This window comes from Magnolia sinica, chromosome 8, assembly GCF_029962835.1.
Source record: "Magnolia sinica isolate HGM2019 chromosome 8, MsV1, whole genome shotgun sequence".
In the NCBI taxonomy this organism is placed as follows: Eukaryota; Viridiplantae; Streptophyta; class Magnoliopsida; order Magnoliales; family Magnoliaceae; genus Magnolia; species Magnolia sinica.
This window is the reverse complement of record NC_080580.1, coordinates 23,524,028-23,539,917: the sequence shown is the minus strand read 5'-3', so window position 1 is coordinate 23,539,917 and position 15,890 is coordinate 23,524,028. Positions and strand designations below refer to the sequence as shown.

General features: G+C 40.7%; 1 non-coding gene across 1 annotated transcript; it reads left to right on the top strand.

Moving 5' to 3' along the window:
* Positions 1-13,941: 13,941 nt before the first annotated feature.
* LOC131254532 (small nucleolar RNA R71) lies at positions 13,942-14,048 on the top strand. The gene has a single exon (XR_009175647.1). It is a non-coding gene; the product is annotated as a small nucleolar RNA R71 (small nucleolar RNA).
* The last annotated feature ends 1,842 nt before the right edge of the window (positions 14,049-15,890 follow it).

The window sequence follows — 15,890 nt, the reverse complement described above, 5'->3', positions numbered from 1 at the left end:
CCGGCAAGATACAGGGACGACTCTAATATCGCATATGACATTATTACATATGAGGGGGTCCCGTCAACTATTCAAGAGGCTCTTGATGATCCTGATGCAAAAAAGTGAAAGGCAGCTATGAATGATGAGATGGACTCGTTGCACAAAAACCACACATCGGATCTGGTAAAGGTTCCAGTGGGCCGAAAAATGATCGGATGTAAGTAGTTATTCAAAAGGAAATATAATAGATACAAAGCAACACTGGTAGTGAAGGGGTATGCTTAGAGAAAAGGAATCGACTTTATAGAGATATTCGCGCCGGTGGTTAAGCAAGTATCCATCAGATTCGTGTTGGCGCTGGTTGCCCAATACGATCTCGAGCTGGAACAGATAGATGTCAAGACTACATTCATGCATGGGGAGTTGAAAGAGCAAATCTACATGAAGCAACCAGAGGGCTACGAAGTTAAAAGGGTAGAGGAAAAAGTTTGCAAGTTAACGAGGTCGTTGTATGGCCTGAAATAGTCGCCTAGGCAGTGGTATAAGAAATTTGATTATTTCATGTTAAGTCAGAAGTTTACTCGGAGTGAAAATGATCACTGTGTCTATTATAAGACACTGAGGGATGACAAGTTTATCATCCTAATATTGTATGTTGATGATATGTTGATAGTCGGTTATGATATGTCTGAAATCAAAGTACTAAAGACTTAGCTATAAGGGACATTCGAGATGAAAGATATGAGAGCTGTAAAGAGGGTTCTCGGCATAGATATTCATAGATACAGGAAGAGGAACAGGCTTTGGTTATCACAGACAGAATACCTTAAAAAGGTGCTAATCAAGTATGGGATGAACCAGGCAAAGTCGGTGAGTGTTCCCCACGCAGCTCACTTCAAGCTTTCCTCAGAACAATGTCCTAAATCAATTGAGGAAAAACAGGTTATGTCTCATGTGCCTTATTTGAATGCAGTTGGCAGTTTAATATATGTCATGATCTATACGAGACCAAATATTTCACAGGCAATCGGTGTTGTGAGCAGATATATATTAAACCTCAGCAAATAACATTGGGAAGTGGTAAAATGGTTACTTCGATACATTCGAGGTACGAAAGACTACGTCTTAAAACTTTTAAGAATATAGGGACAAAGTTGGTCGATTATGTGGATTCAGATTACGCAAGCAGTGTGGACTCAGGAACTCAAATTTTGGTTACTCGTTTGTACTAACAGGTGGAGCAATTAGTTGGATGTCGAACCTTAAGTCCGTGGTGGCTCTTTCCACGACCGAAGCAGAGTATATGGCAGTGATAGAGCATTTAAGGAAAGTGTTTAGTTGAGATACATGATAAATCAGTTGGGGCTTCATCAAGAAGTCGTGCCAGTTAATTGTGACAGCGAAAGCGCTATAAATTGAGCTAAAATTTTTGTTTATCACTCACGTATTAAACACATTGATGTTCATCACTACTTTGTCCGACAGGTGCTTGAAGGAGGTGTAACTCTGAAAAATATTCACACAAGCGTGAATCTAGCAAACATGGTCACCAAGGTCGTTCCTACAGAGAAGTTCAACTTTTATGCAACTTCTCTAGGCTTGGCGATGGCATAAAAGGAGGAAAGAGTGTGCTCAAGAAATATTGATAAAGCTATGATGTGAGGTAGAGATAAGAGAAGAGGTCAAGAAGCTACACGTTTGAAGATTAAAGACATGGTGGAGATTGTTGTTAACAGATGTCTTAAATGTGAGGAAATTCAACTAGCCCGAGAAAGTTCGGGTGAAAGTCCAGCAACAATGTATTTTAGAACTTCCAAGAAATTCGACCAGTCGAAGGATAGGTTCGACTAGTCGAAGTGCACTTCAACTAGCTTGAGCTTTGGTTCGACTAGTCAAAGGTTACGCAGATTGTGTACAAACTGCGAAAATTTGATGCAATTTCCAGACTATTCCAAGTTGGTGTGAAAGTTGAAATTTCCCAACTATAAATAGGAGTCTCTAAGGTCATTCTAAGATATTCTAAGGCTTCTTAAAAGTACTTCAAGGATTTCTAAAAGGGGTTCTAGGGTTTTAAAGGGGTGGAGAAATGGAGAGATTCAAGGTTATTTGAATCAAGTAAGTCTTCTCTCTTTGTAATTTCTACTTTCATAGTGAAGATTCGTCTCTTTGTGCCATGGTTTTTTTTCCGAAAGAATTTTTCACGTTAAATCTTTGTGTTCTCTTGTGTTTTCTTGGTGCTCTTAGATTGCAATCATAAATCCATCTTTGTGTAATTCTGTAGAACAATCCCCAACATGGTCATCATAGTGATAGATTTCTAAAATCTTGGGAGATGTTTGGCAGATCAGCTCCAGAAACGGATCAGCTGGTTTTGTGAAAGGCTCTATACATGGTGATGTGTGGATTTGTATGACATTGTGAGCCCTTGTGTTATGAGTAAATGCTTCACACTATCTCTTCGACCAATGGTCCACTTGACCTTCACATCTGTTTCACTTGGACTCATTATATTTTCTCGGCGGTTGGGTTTGTTACTCGAAATGCTCTGGACGAGTCGTGTTAGACAACGTCAACGTAAAACTCACTAAATCATGTTGGACAAGAATAGAGTCTAACACATCAGCGCAACATTGCAACGACTGTTGTCGTCAACACCCCCAAACCCTAGCCAAATGTTTTGGATCCAGTTACTTCTCTACCTGTCATATTGTATCATATAAATCACTTGCTCATGCTTATTTCCTCAAAGACACTTGGAAAATTAAAAATATTACATGAGAAAGAAAATATAATGGCTATTAAATAGTCCATTAAGAGACCCGACTACAATTGAAGGGTATCTCTAGCTTACTTCAGAGAAATGCCATCCAAATGGCTCACTTGTACTGTAAAGGCACTCTCAGAGTGGTGAGAGTTCTTAAATAATCTGTCAAGTGCAAACTTCATTCCAATTGTTGTAAAAGTAATGAGTGGTGAAGTCATTTCGAACCAACCATTGCATACATTATAAGGTTCAACAGTTCCCCACCCTATTACAAAAGGTTTATAAATCAGTAATAGAGTTGGTTGTTCCAAAAATTGATACATTTGATTAAGTATTACTAAAGCACATACCTTTTCGGATTTGGAATTGTAAACATTGTGCTATGGCCCACAAGCAATTCTGCAAAAGGTCCTACCATTCGTATATAAGCCTGTATACATGTCAAATGAGCCCCAACAGGTGGACAGTGTGCCTGCTATACACTCATCAAGGTGGGTCGCATAAGTGGACGACATGGATAAAATACGTACAACATGGTGGGCCCCATCCGCTGCCAAAATAGATGGATGGTACGGATATAAACCACATACATCATAGTGGTGGGGTCCACGTCCTAGCTGGACAGGTCGGCGTGGCTAAAACACACGTATCAAGGTGGGTCATACGTCCATCAAAATGGACAGACGATGTGGCTATAGAATACATGCAATCAAGGTGAGTCCGTCTTAAAATGATCTGGAAAACTAGATGGACGGCATAGATATATGATACATACATCACGACAGGTCTCACAGATGGTCGGCATGGATGCAAAACAGGTGGGTGGCATGAAATACACCACATAATTCAAGTAGGCCCCACGGAACTTGTTAACGTCAATACCTCAACTATCAAGTTGGTGTGAGGTACTCCAGTCAATCAGCATCCACCGTCCACAGATTGGACGGTGTAGATGCAATACATTAAATCAAGGTGGGTCTTAACAACGGGCCATAAATACATTAAGATGGGCGTCAACGGATGGCCACAAATACATCAAATGGGCCCTCATATGGCAAGTGGCCCACGTTACATGGGCCACGTTATATGGGCCGCACCAATCATCCATCAATAGAGATCATTATAGAGCATTAAATAAATAAATAAAATGAATCATACCCAAAGATCAACTGGACCATACCATAACCAATAGTGGTGATATTAATTTCCCACTTTCAAATTTCAGTGGACCCACCACAACATTTAATTTCCAACCAAATTATTCCCATGGTCACAAAGGCCTGGGAAGAAACAAATATCATATTGATCCAAAGCTTTTATAACCCAAAAAGGGTTTCAATGGTAGGCATTCACTCCACTGTTTTCTGTAGTGTGGTCCACCTGACAACTGGATCTTTCTCATTTTCTTATCTCAAGCCTCAAAATGAGATTTCAAAATGGTTGGACTGTTTGGATGCAGCACATGCATCATGTGGGTTCCATAGGGATAGACAACATAGATAAAGCATATACCTCAAGGTGGGGTTCCATATTGATAAAAGGTGTGGATACAATACATACATCAGTGGGTCCCAGGTGGGGCCCACCATAATGTTTATTTTCCACGCAATCTGTTGAGAAGGTCACACAGACCGGATGAAAAGGAAAAACAAATTTCATAATGAACCAAAACTCCTGTTACCCAAAAAAGGGTTTCAATGGCAGACATTCAATCACACTGTTTCCTGGCCTGTGGGCCACCTGAGCCTCACACGATGGTTGGTCTTTGGCAAGGGCGCACTGTCCTAAGGGGCCTATCAAATGCACGGTGCTGATGTTCACACACAGCACGGTGGGGCCCACAGCTGGGACCCAGGGTCCCTGCCTCTCTTACTCGCCATCAGTAGGCAGCAGCGGCAGGCACTGCATGTTTGCTTGTTTTTTTAATTTCCAAGGATTTTCCTAGTTGGGGCCCGCATCAGGGGAATCTGACCCAGTCATTGGTTTCCATGGGTCGACACAAACCCATCAAGCCCAATATTCGATTGGTTTTGGTGTAAAGAAATATCAGGATGTATTTCAATAGTAACAATACTATTCTCTATGCTATGGCCTGCCGGAAAGTCGGATTAGCGTCATTTTTCGGCTCAACGCCTAAAATGGGCTGGGGAACGGGATAGACGGTGTGGATTAAAGCCATATATCAAGGTGAGACCTACATGAGCGGCCCACACTTCACTATTAGCCACCTCCCACGTCAGTTCACTCCTCACTGTATGTCCAGCGTCCCTGGACACCGGACGGTGAGGGAACAACATAGGCATCATGGTGGGTCCCACATAGATGTGGCCCACCCAAATACATCCTATAATGTATTATATTATATAATATTAGATTTATATATATATATATATATATATATATTATAATATAATATAATATAATATAATATTATATTATTAAGAACTTGGAAGCTCCTAACATCCAGAGAGTCTGTACACTGGTAGGGTCTCCACATTGGCAGGGTGGGTCCACATGGTGTGGCCCACCAGAATTTCTGATGTGGTGTGTTGCCTGGACGGTACTCGTGCACGTATAAATGGTAGGGTCCACACGAGTGGGTCACTCCACTTATCAAGCTGATTTATGGGTTTTTCCTTTAATCAAACCCGTCCAAATGGACCGCTAGGTGGGTTCACACGTGGTGGATGGTGCGGATAGAGTACTTCCATCACCAAGGTGGGCCATCAATAAAAGGGGTGGAGAAAGAGAGCGAGAGACGTGAAGGGGAGGGACCCCGCCACTATTGGGCCCTCCCTTGTACAATGCATACATCAAGTAGGTCCCACAACAAGTGGGCCCTTAAAATCGAAAACAACGATAGATCACCCACCTATTAGTCTCCTTCTTGCTCCCTTGGACTCCTACGCTCCTTACCTTCACTTTTGATGGTGGTTGATGGAGTTTTGATGTGGGGATGAGAGATGAGAGGGTAGGCAACATTTGTTGATTTTGAGAGCTTGGGGAGGCTTGGACATATGAAATTTTTAGTTGCTTGGGTGTGAGGAGATGGAATGAGAGAGAGAAGAAAATAAAGGATAAAAGGGATGGGTGGAATGGTAGTTGTAAGGAAAGAGGATGGGGAGGCATGGGTGAGTTTGAATTTTTGTAAAAAGAGGGATGGTTAGAGGAGAGAGAGGGTTGACTTGTGGAAAAAGAGGGATGGGTTGTTTGTACTTAGGGTATGGTTGTACTTAACTTGGATGATTGATTGGTTGATAAGATACGTTGTAGAGATTCCCTCGAGATTCGCAACGCGCGACGTTTCTTCAGAATGAACGCGGGCCCACATCTTCTAGCCCGGGGTATCGGATCAGTGTACGAGTCACGGCGTTAGAACCGTGGCAACGACGCGGTCGCTAAGGTACAAGTTTTGGTTCGAGCCAACTTTGTTATGCAGGACTCGGCTCAGGATCGCGCGCAAACGTCGAATACAGGTCGAGGGTTGCCAGAATTCGATCAGAATGACCGCGGAAGCCTATGGAACGGTACGTACTAGGGTACAGGTCTTACACCCAAGAGACAAAGTAAACAATAGAATTAAACTAATTAACAACCAATCAGAGGATTATGAAGGTTAGGGAGGGTTCCGTTATCCAACCATGCCCAGGAGACGATGGTGAGCAACAGGGCTTCCTGACGTCATAATCATAAAAAGGAAAGGAACATGCTCAAAGCTATTGCAGACCCATTGTAATTTTAGTCACAACAGGCCATTAAAAACTGAAAACATTCCCTTAATTATACTAACATCAATATTAGTTCAGTATAAACAAAAGGTACAAGCAAGAAGATCTCCCATCACGCTACAAGCTTCACCTCTTAGCCCTAGCTAAGAGGTTTAGCCTATAATAGACATGATTAGGCTAAAAATAAAAGAAACAGCAGAAATAAACAAATAAATTAAATATTACTCTCTCTATCTCTCTCTCTCTTTGCTCCGCGTCCCCTCCTCTCGAATTTGAATGCCGTCTCTCTCTGTCCTCTCTTCTCCTTTTATAGCACCAAAAGGGTCGGTGGCGTCAATGGAGTCGGTGCAAAAACTCTCTTTACGCACAGCAACGTGGGTGCATAGCTTTTACGCATCCAGAAATACAAACCATCAGTCTCTTGTGCTCGCCTCATACTTTGGCAAAAGGGGAACCTGTTGCAGAATCTGAGCTGTTCAGGCTTCTTGGACCTGACCGGACGTCCCTTGGGAGAGGTTTTGACAGTCAGGATCATTGGCCCGATCCTGACCATAGTTGCAGAACGGCCCTGATAGGTTGATCTTCCGGACGCGCAAAACAGAGCTTTCGCTCTTGCACTGAGTTGATGGTGGGGCCCATTATTGCAATTCCCTGAGAAATCCACCCCGTCCATCATCTTCTACTCGAAAAACCTATCGGGCATGGATGGTTCTTGACTGATTTTGGTGTGGCCCACTGAGTTTTTTAGACTGCCGTCCGAATTGCGTTTCAAGGGCTGAAAACCAATCTTCTCTATCTTTTGCAATTCTACCACCTAGGCATGCATTGCTGCCGCCCCATGGGACAAATGAACGGTTCAGATTATCAAATAAAATGATGAGTGGGACCCACAACTGAAATCAGTGTCTGCACCTTGCAGACGCTGTGTAGGCAAGAGTCGAATCGGGTCAACGACCGCTGACCATGTTTCATTGGTCCAGTGCACCTCCTGTGTACGTGAGATGTGCACACTCACGTTATGTAAAGTGAGTCCCATCTTGATGTTTCGAGAAATCTACTCCGTCCATCTGTTTTTTCATACTATTTAAGGGGTTGAGACCAAACTTGAAGCATTTCCCAATACCAGGAGGGCCCCAAATCAAGATTTTATGGCTGATCTTTCAGTTTAGCCACTTCTACAGGGATCCAGGAGCTGAAATTCGACGTGTACGGTTCATTTATGGTCCTCAGGCAATATATGAATTTTCGAGCCAAGCAGATGGTGGGAACCCTATGATCTTGCATTCTGGCTAATTTTCGGGATACTTGAGCTTTAGTTTCTCAGTTTTCTCGGATCTCTGGTGTGTAAATCCATTGATCTTGGTCCCATGGGGTCCCGTCCATTGCCTTGGTGAATTCTGAGTGTTAAATCTATGCTTTTAGTACCCTTTTTCAGTCCAAGCTTGTAGATATACCTTGCAGCATAAACACAGTTAAATTGGGCCATTAAACAGTATCATGTTCGTAAATCCAGACAATAACTGAGGTCTGATATGCAATATTTGACCCTCAACACAACCCCCAATCAATATCTTGCTAGTCCCGAGCAAAGTATGCGAAAAATAAGTTGAGCATTATAGGATGATTTCTCTAAACCCGAGTGATTTATGGGAAACAATCCAGATCCTAGAGTTCTAAGATTCATGAATGTTGGGCATTACTATCTCCTAGACTCAAGCACACGGTAACTTCATAATCAAGTTCAAAGAATTAATCCATCAATCAGAAAGAAAAATCCTAAACATTGAGTTTTATGAGTGTATAGTGTAATCTCGGCTTATCATCATTAAAATTCATTTCGCTATTTCATGATACCATTGGTAAGCAAAAAGAGCATTCAGGACATCCAAAAATTAAACGTGCCTCACATATCATTCTTTCATTCTTCCAGCTTTTGACTTTCTTTTAAAAAAAATAAAAAATTTAAAGTAACACCGAGGGGAATCAGATCTTCACCTATAGGGAGCAAACCTATGGTGAAGATTATTCGACCAACCCTTTCAATTCTTCTTTATAAACTAATGTTTAAATTTTTCAGGCTGGTTCCTTTCATACTTAGTGATTACCAAGTTAATCATTCAATATCGAACTGGAACCTTAATGTGTAAGCGAGATGTGATATGTGAAATCATGACTTAATCAATGTTTCCAACTTCTAATCATGGATTAATAATTCGAACGTAACTGTGAAATCTAACAGATAACTAAGTTCAAGAGTAGTAAATTACCAACATTTTGTATCCTATAATTCTAAATCAAAGATAGTCGTCAAAATCACATCAAATTTACAAGAATTTTCAGAAAAATTTTTGAAATTTTTTCACAATTTGTGCTCAAGACCAAGAAAACACTGATTAGGTAACCTAATCTCCCACCCCCAACCTAAAATCTACATTGTACTCAATGTAAAAGATATATGAGCATGCACTGCACATGGGACAACGAAAGTAAATGAAACATGATGGGAAGATAGTACCTGAATGAAGGAATTAAGAGACTTTTCCATAGAGATCTCAGCTTGAGAGTGGGTCAGTACGAGAGTGATACACGAAAGTGAACTATCCTAAAACAACGTATCAAGCAAACTAACCCAACGGCATAAAACCATCTATCCAAGAACAGCATAAAGTAAACTATCCTAGTCCTATGAAAGCGATAAACTCACCTATACCTCTATCAGACTAGGAGATCAATCCTGGTAAACAGGATCAGTCAGAGGCATGGACATGTCCTCTGAATCAAATTTCTTGACAAATGGTTTTAATCGATGTCCATTTACTTTAAACTCCTTGCCATTGTCGGGATCTCTTATCTCGACAGCTCCATGAGGATAACCGATGATAAGAATGTAAGGACCGGTCCAACAAGATTGAAGCTCACCTGGAAAGAGATGTAGTCGAGAGTTGTATAAAATGACTTTTTGACCTGGCGTGAATGATTTCCATAGAATATGTTGATCATGAAACGCCTTCATCCTGTCCTTGTAAATTCTCGAGTTCTCGTATGCGTCATTCTAGATTTCTTCAAGTTCATTCAACTGAAGTTTGTGTAGCGAGCCAGCGTTATCCAAATTGAAATTTAGATTCTTGATCACCCAATACGCTTTATGTTCCAACTCCACGGGCAAGTGACAAGTCTTCTCATAGACAAGTCTAAAGGGAGACGTCCCAATAGGGGTTTTAAAAGGAGTACGGTATGCCCATAAGGCATCGGTCAATCGGGTTGACCAATCCTTACGATTAGGATTAACTGTTTTCTCCAGGATATATTTGATCTCCCTATTGGAAATCTCAGCTTGTCCACTTGTCTGTGGATGGTATGGGGTGCCACCTTATGAGAGATACCATATTTTTTCATTAAGCTCTCGAATGGTCTATTACAAAAGTGGGAGCCCCCATCACTAATGATGGCTCGAGGCGTTCTGAATCGAGAAAGGATGTTCTCTTTTAAGAATTTAATGACTGTGCGATGGTCATTATTTCAACACGAAATCGCTTCGACCCATTTAGTGACATAGTCTACAATGAGCAAAATATACAAATTTTCAAAAGATTGGGGGAAAGGTCCCATGAAATCAATGCCCCAACAATCAAATGCTTCTATGATAAGGATGAGATTTAAAGGCATCATATTTCGACGGAACAATACTCCCAATTTCTGACAACGCTCACAAGCCTCGCAAAACTCATGAGTGTCCCTGAACATAGTGGGCCAATAAAAGCCACACTACAGAATCTTCGCCGTGGTCTTTTTAGTAGAAAAGTGACCACCACAGGCCTGTGAGTGACAGAAGGAGATGACACTCTGATTTTCATTGTCTGACACACATCTCCTTAAGATTTGGTCTAGGTAATATTTAAACAAATATGGATCGTCCCAGAAAAAGTTGTGCACCTCGGTAAAGAATTTCTTCTTATCATGTGCAATCCAATGTGTCGGTATAGAACCTGTGGCAAGATAATTAGCAATATCAGCGAACCAAGGTGAATGGGAGACTCTGAACAGTTGTTCATCAGGGAACATATCATTGATATGGGTCGCCTCAAGGGTATCAGAGGTATTGAGGCGAGAAAGGTGATCGGCCACTACGTTCTCTACTCCCTTTTTATCTTTAATTTTCAAATCAAATTCTTAGAGTAGAAGGATCCATCTTATCAGGCGGGGCTTATAATCATTCTTAGAAAAAAGATACTTGAGTGCCGCATGATCTGTGTAAATAATGATCTTGGATCCGATCAAGTATGACCTAAATTTGTCCAAGGAGAACACTACGGCTAAGAGTTCCTTTTCCGTAGTCGAGTAGTTCACTTGGGCATGATTTAGAGTCCTACTCGCGTAATGAATGATGTAAGGCCTCTTATCTTTTCTCTAACCTAGAACCGCTCCAAGAGCATAATCAGAAGCATCGCACATAAGCTCAAAAGGAAGGCTCCAGTCGGGTGGCTGCATGATAAGTGCAGTGGTTAACATGCCCTTAAGCTTGGTGAAAGCTTCCTGACATTGGTCAGTCCACTCGTATGGTGCATCCTTTTGAAGAAGATTACATAAAGGACGAGAGAGGAGACTAAAGTCCTTTATGAATCGTCTATAAAACCCTGCGTGTCCTAAGAAGAATCGCACGTCTCTAATGTTCTTGGGTGGAGGTAGGTTAGAGATAAGATCGATTTTTGCCTTATCTACCTCGATTCCCTTGGACGAGATGATATGCCCAAGGACAATTCCCTTCTGAACCATGAAATGACACTTCTCCCAATTAAGAACCAGATTCTTTTCTTCACATCTTTTCAGCACATATTTAAGACTCTCTAAGCACTCGCTGAAAGATGAACTGAAAATATAGAAATCGTCCATTAAGACCTCTAGATATTTCCCCACCATGTCAGAAAAGATACTCATCATACATCGCTGAAAGGTGGCAGGGGCATTACATAACCCGAATGACATCCTTTTGTAGGCAAAGGTGCCGTAGGGACATGTAAATGTGATCTTTTCCTGGTCCTCAGAGGCGATTTTAATCTGATTGTAGCCCGAATACCCGTCAAGGAAATAATAATAGGAATGACCAGCTAGCCTTTCCAAGATTTAATCAATGAAGGACAAATGAAAGTGGTCCTTCCTCATGACGGTATTTAGCTTCCTGTAGTCAATGCACATTCTCCAATCAGTAGTAACTCTGGTTGGTACAAGTTCATTATTGACATTGGCTACGATGGTGATTCCGGACTTCTTAGAAACCACCTGAGTTGGACTCATCCATTGACTATTATATATAGGGTATATGATACCTACGTCCAATAGTTTTAGAACCTCGGCCTTAACCACTTCTTTCATGTTAGGATTAAGTCTACATTGTGATTGCTGTGAGGTCTTCGCATTATCCTCAAGATATATGCGGTGAGTACAAATCGAGGGGTCGATTCCCTTGAGGTTCGCTATCGTCCATCCCGGGGCTCCCTTATGCTCAATGAGAGTAGTATGGGCATACTCTCCTGTTCTTTCTCCAGGTGGGCAGAGATCACCACCAGGTATGTTTCATCTTGACCTAAATAGATATATTTCAAATCAGAGGGCAAATGTTTTAGGTCAAGCTTCGGTGGCTTGAGGTTTGACGGTAAAAGCACAACATCAGTTTGGGGCAATTCTTCAAATTGTGGCCACCACTGGTTAATTTCAAGTACCGGCGCAGTATCAAGTAAGGCACACGTCTCCCTAATTATATCATCATCCAAGTCATGGGAGTGTGTCAGGCATGTCTCTAGAGGGTCAGAGGATAAGGTCAGAGGCATTCTATCTTCCATGAAAGAATCAATCATGTTAACGTCGTGGAAATCGTCATCATCCTCGAAATTTCTACCGTTATTGAAAAAGATGTTTGATTCTAATGTCATATTCTCAAAAGACATGCCCATGACTCCATTCCTGTAATTGATAATTGTGTTTGAAGTGGTCAGGAATGGGCGACCAAGAATGATGGGAATCTGAGTGCTTCCATTATTGACGGGTTCAGTATCAAGGATGATGAAATCTACAGGGTAATAGAAGCTTTCAACTTGAACTAACACATCCTCAATTATCCCTCTTGGTATATGAATAGAACGATTAGTGAGTTGTAATGTGGTTAAGGTGCTTTTCAATTCACCTAACCCTAGCTGTTTGTATACTGAGTAGGGAATCAGATTGACGCTCGCTCCTAAGTTAAGAAGTGCATGCTCAATGCGGTAGTTACCGATCATACATGATATGGTTGGGCTACTAGGATCCTTAAATTTTTACGGCACGTCTTACTTTAAGATGACACTCACTTTCTCAATCAAGAAGATTTTCTTTTGAATACTCTATCGTCTTTTGGCCTTACATAGGTCTTTTAGGAATTTGGCATATGAAGGTATTTGTTTCACGGCATCAAGTAGAGGAATGTTCACTTTTACTTCTATCAACACCTCTATAATGTCCCGTGAGTTAGATAGAGGTTTTGGTGCAACCAACCATTGGGGAAATGGAGCAACTGACTTTTTTTATAAGTTCCAGTTCTAATTTTTGTGGGGCATCACTAGATCCATCATTATTGTCCTCTTCTGATTCTTGAGACTTTTTGGGCCTAACCGAAAGGATTTTATCAATAATCTTCTCACTCCTAAGAGTGGTGATGGATTTAGTGTGCTCCATCTAATTTGAAGAGCTTGGGCTGCCAACTTCATATTGCAGCTTTAGATTGGGAAGAGATTGAGCTAGGAGGCTCCCCTTATTCCCAATTGTATTTTCAGCCTTAAGTTCTTCTAGTGTTTTGTTAAGGTCTTGCAAGACTTGTAGCATACTTTGATTGAAAAGATCTTACTTTTTAAAATGTTTTGAAATTGGATCCTCTTGAGGTTTCTCTTGTTGTTGTTATGCAGTTTGATTAAAGAAACCTTGGGGGTAGCAGTTTGTCCATTTCTCCAACTAAAATTTGGATGATTTTTCTAACCAGGATTGTACGTATTAGATGTAGGTCTATTGAAAGGTCTTTGATAATTATTTATGGCATTGGCTTGTTCATTCAACACTCCTCGAAAGACAGATATTGTAGGACAATTTTCAGTTGTGTGAATGTTGTCATCACAAATGCCGCAAACAATTTCATTAACCTTATCCTTCTTTCCTTCCATGGCCTCGAATTTTCTTATGAGATTAGTCACTTTATAATTGAGATCATCATCTTCTTTCATGAGATACAATCCACCTTTCTCCTTAAATTGAGTCGGCCTAAATATGGTGTTCGATTTTGGGTAATGGTCCCATGATTGTGTGTTTTAGGCAAGTCTATCGAGGTAATCCCATACCTCATCGACATCTTTATTCATGAATTCTCCATTACACATTGTCTCAACCATTTGGCGCATGGAAGATGTCAGTCCATCGTAGAAAAAATTTGTAATGCGCCACGTTTCAAAGCCGTGTTGTGGGCATGAACTGACAAGATCCTTGAACCTTTCCCAACATTGGAAGAATGTTTCATCCTCCTTTTGGGCGAAGTTCATGATTACTTTTCTAAGGGTAATCATTTTATGATGTGGAAAAAATTTCTTTATGAATTCTCTCTACATATCATTCCATGTGCCAATGGATCTAGGATGCAATGAATGTAACCACGCCTTAGCCTTCTCCTTCAAGAAAAAGGGAAAGAGTTTTAGCTTGACTGTATCCTCAGATACATTAGAAAATTTTAAAGTGGTTATGATCTCATCGAACTCTTTCAGATGTAAGTATGGACTTTCTGATTCAAGCCCATGTAATTTAGGAAGGAGTTGGATAACCCTTGGCTTGATGTCCATATGTCCTGTATTTTCAGGAAAAATCATGCATGAGGGCGTATTCACCCCCACCGGTTGTAAATAATCTCGTAAAGTACGAGGTGGGGGTGCTTGATGCACCTCATTCTCATCCTAAGTGTCCTCCATCCTAGGTGGAGGGAGTTGATTTGCGGCCATTACTTCAACTAACTCTGGGGATCTCGAGCGGTGTCTAGTCCTGCGATGGACAGTCAGCCCCTCAACTAAGCCTCCTTCAGTCAAGAGACGTCGAGTATTATCACGAACCCACTTGGGCATGAAACACTCACAACCCTCAATTTAGATTCTAAACCTAGACCTAAGAGGAAGAATAGAAAGGAATTCTAGAAATAAAGAGGAAAGATGGAAAGAAGTTACCAAATTTGAAGTCCTAAGTTAAGATCCTGCAAAACAAAACAAACCAAGTTAGTTTCTAGAAGATACAACTGAATCTAAAGGCTATAGAAAGTAAGGAAATAAGGACGAAGTTACCAGATTAGAAGATCTATCAAAAATCCTACGAGGTAGGAAAACAAGTTAGTTCTAGAAATCAATAAGAAAGAAAAATTTAAAACTAAAGTTAGTAAAATCCTAATCTTAAACTACTTCTAAAACCAATTATTTTCAGAGAATCGTAGCTGTCAGTCCTCGGCAACGGCGCCAAAAACTTGTTCACTCCCCAAGTATAGGGTTGTGATGTAGTAATAAACTTGGTGAGACCGAGGTCGAATCCCAAGGGACTGAAACTTGTACGTAATCTAAAACTAAGTAGAACTAGAACTACACTAAGATGAAATCTAAATTGATTGTAATTTGAGGAATAATTGTAAAATATTAATCTAAAACTTAAGGAATTCAAAGGAAGGAAACTAGGGATTTAGAGGATCCACTTGTAGAGATCAGAGAAATCTTATGCCTACATCAAAAACTTAACTGGACTTAAGAGTCCATCTTCATCCAGTTGAAGGGTGTAACCATGAAAATCAAACTAAACTTACTTTGATATAGTTTTCAAGAGATGAAAGGTATATGAATTAGAATATATTCCACCACCAAACCATGCCCAAGAGACAAAGTAAACAATAGAATTAAACTAATTAACAACCAATCAAAGGATTATGAAGGTTAGGGAGGGTTCCGTCATCCAACCATGCCCAAGAGACGATGGTGAACAATAGGGCTTCCTGACATCAGAATCATAAAAAGGAAAGGAACATGCTCAAAGCTATCGCAGACCCATTAGAATTTTAGTCACAACAAACCATTAAAAACTGAAAACATTCCCTTAATTATACTAACATCAATATTAGTTCAGTCTAAACAAAAGGCACAAGCAAAAAGATCTCCCATCACGCTACAAGCATCACCTCTTAGCCCCAGCTAAGAGGTTTAGCCTATAATAGACATGATTATGCTAAACATAAAAAGAAACAGCAAAAATAAATAAATAAATTAAATATTACTCTCTCATCTCTCTCTCTTTGCTCCACGTCACCTCCTCTCGAATTTGAATGCCGTCTCTCTCTCTCTCTCTCTCTCTCTCTCTCTCTCTCTCTCCTCTCTTCTCCT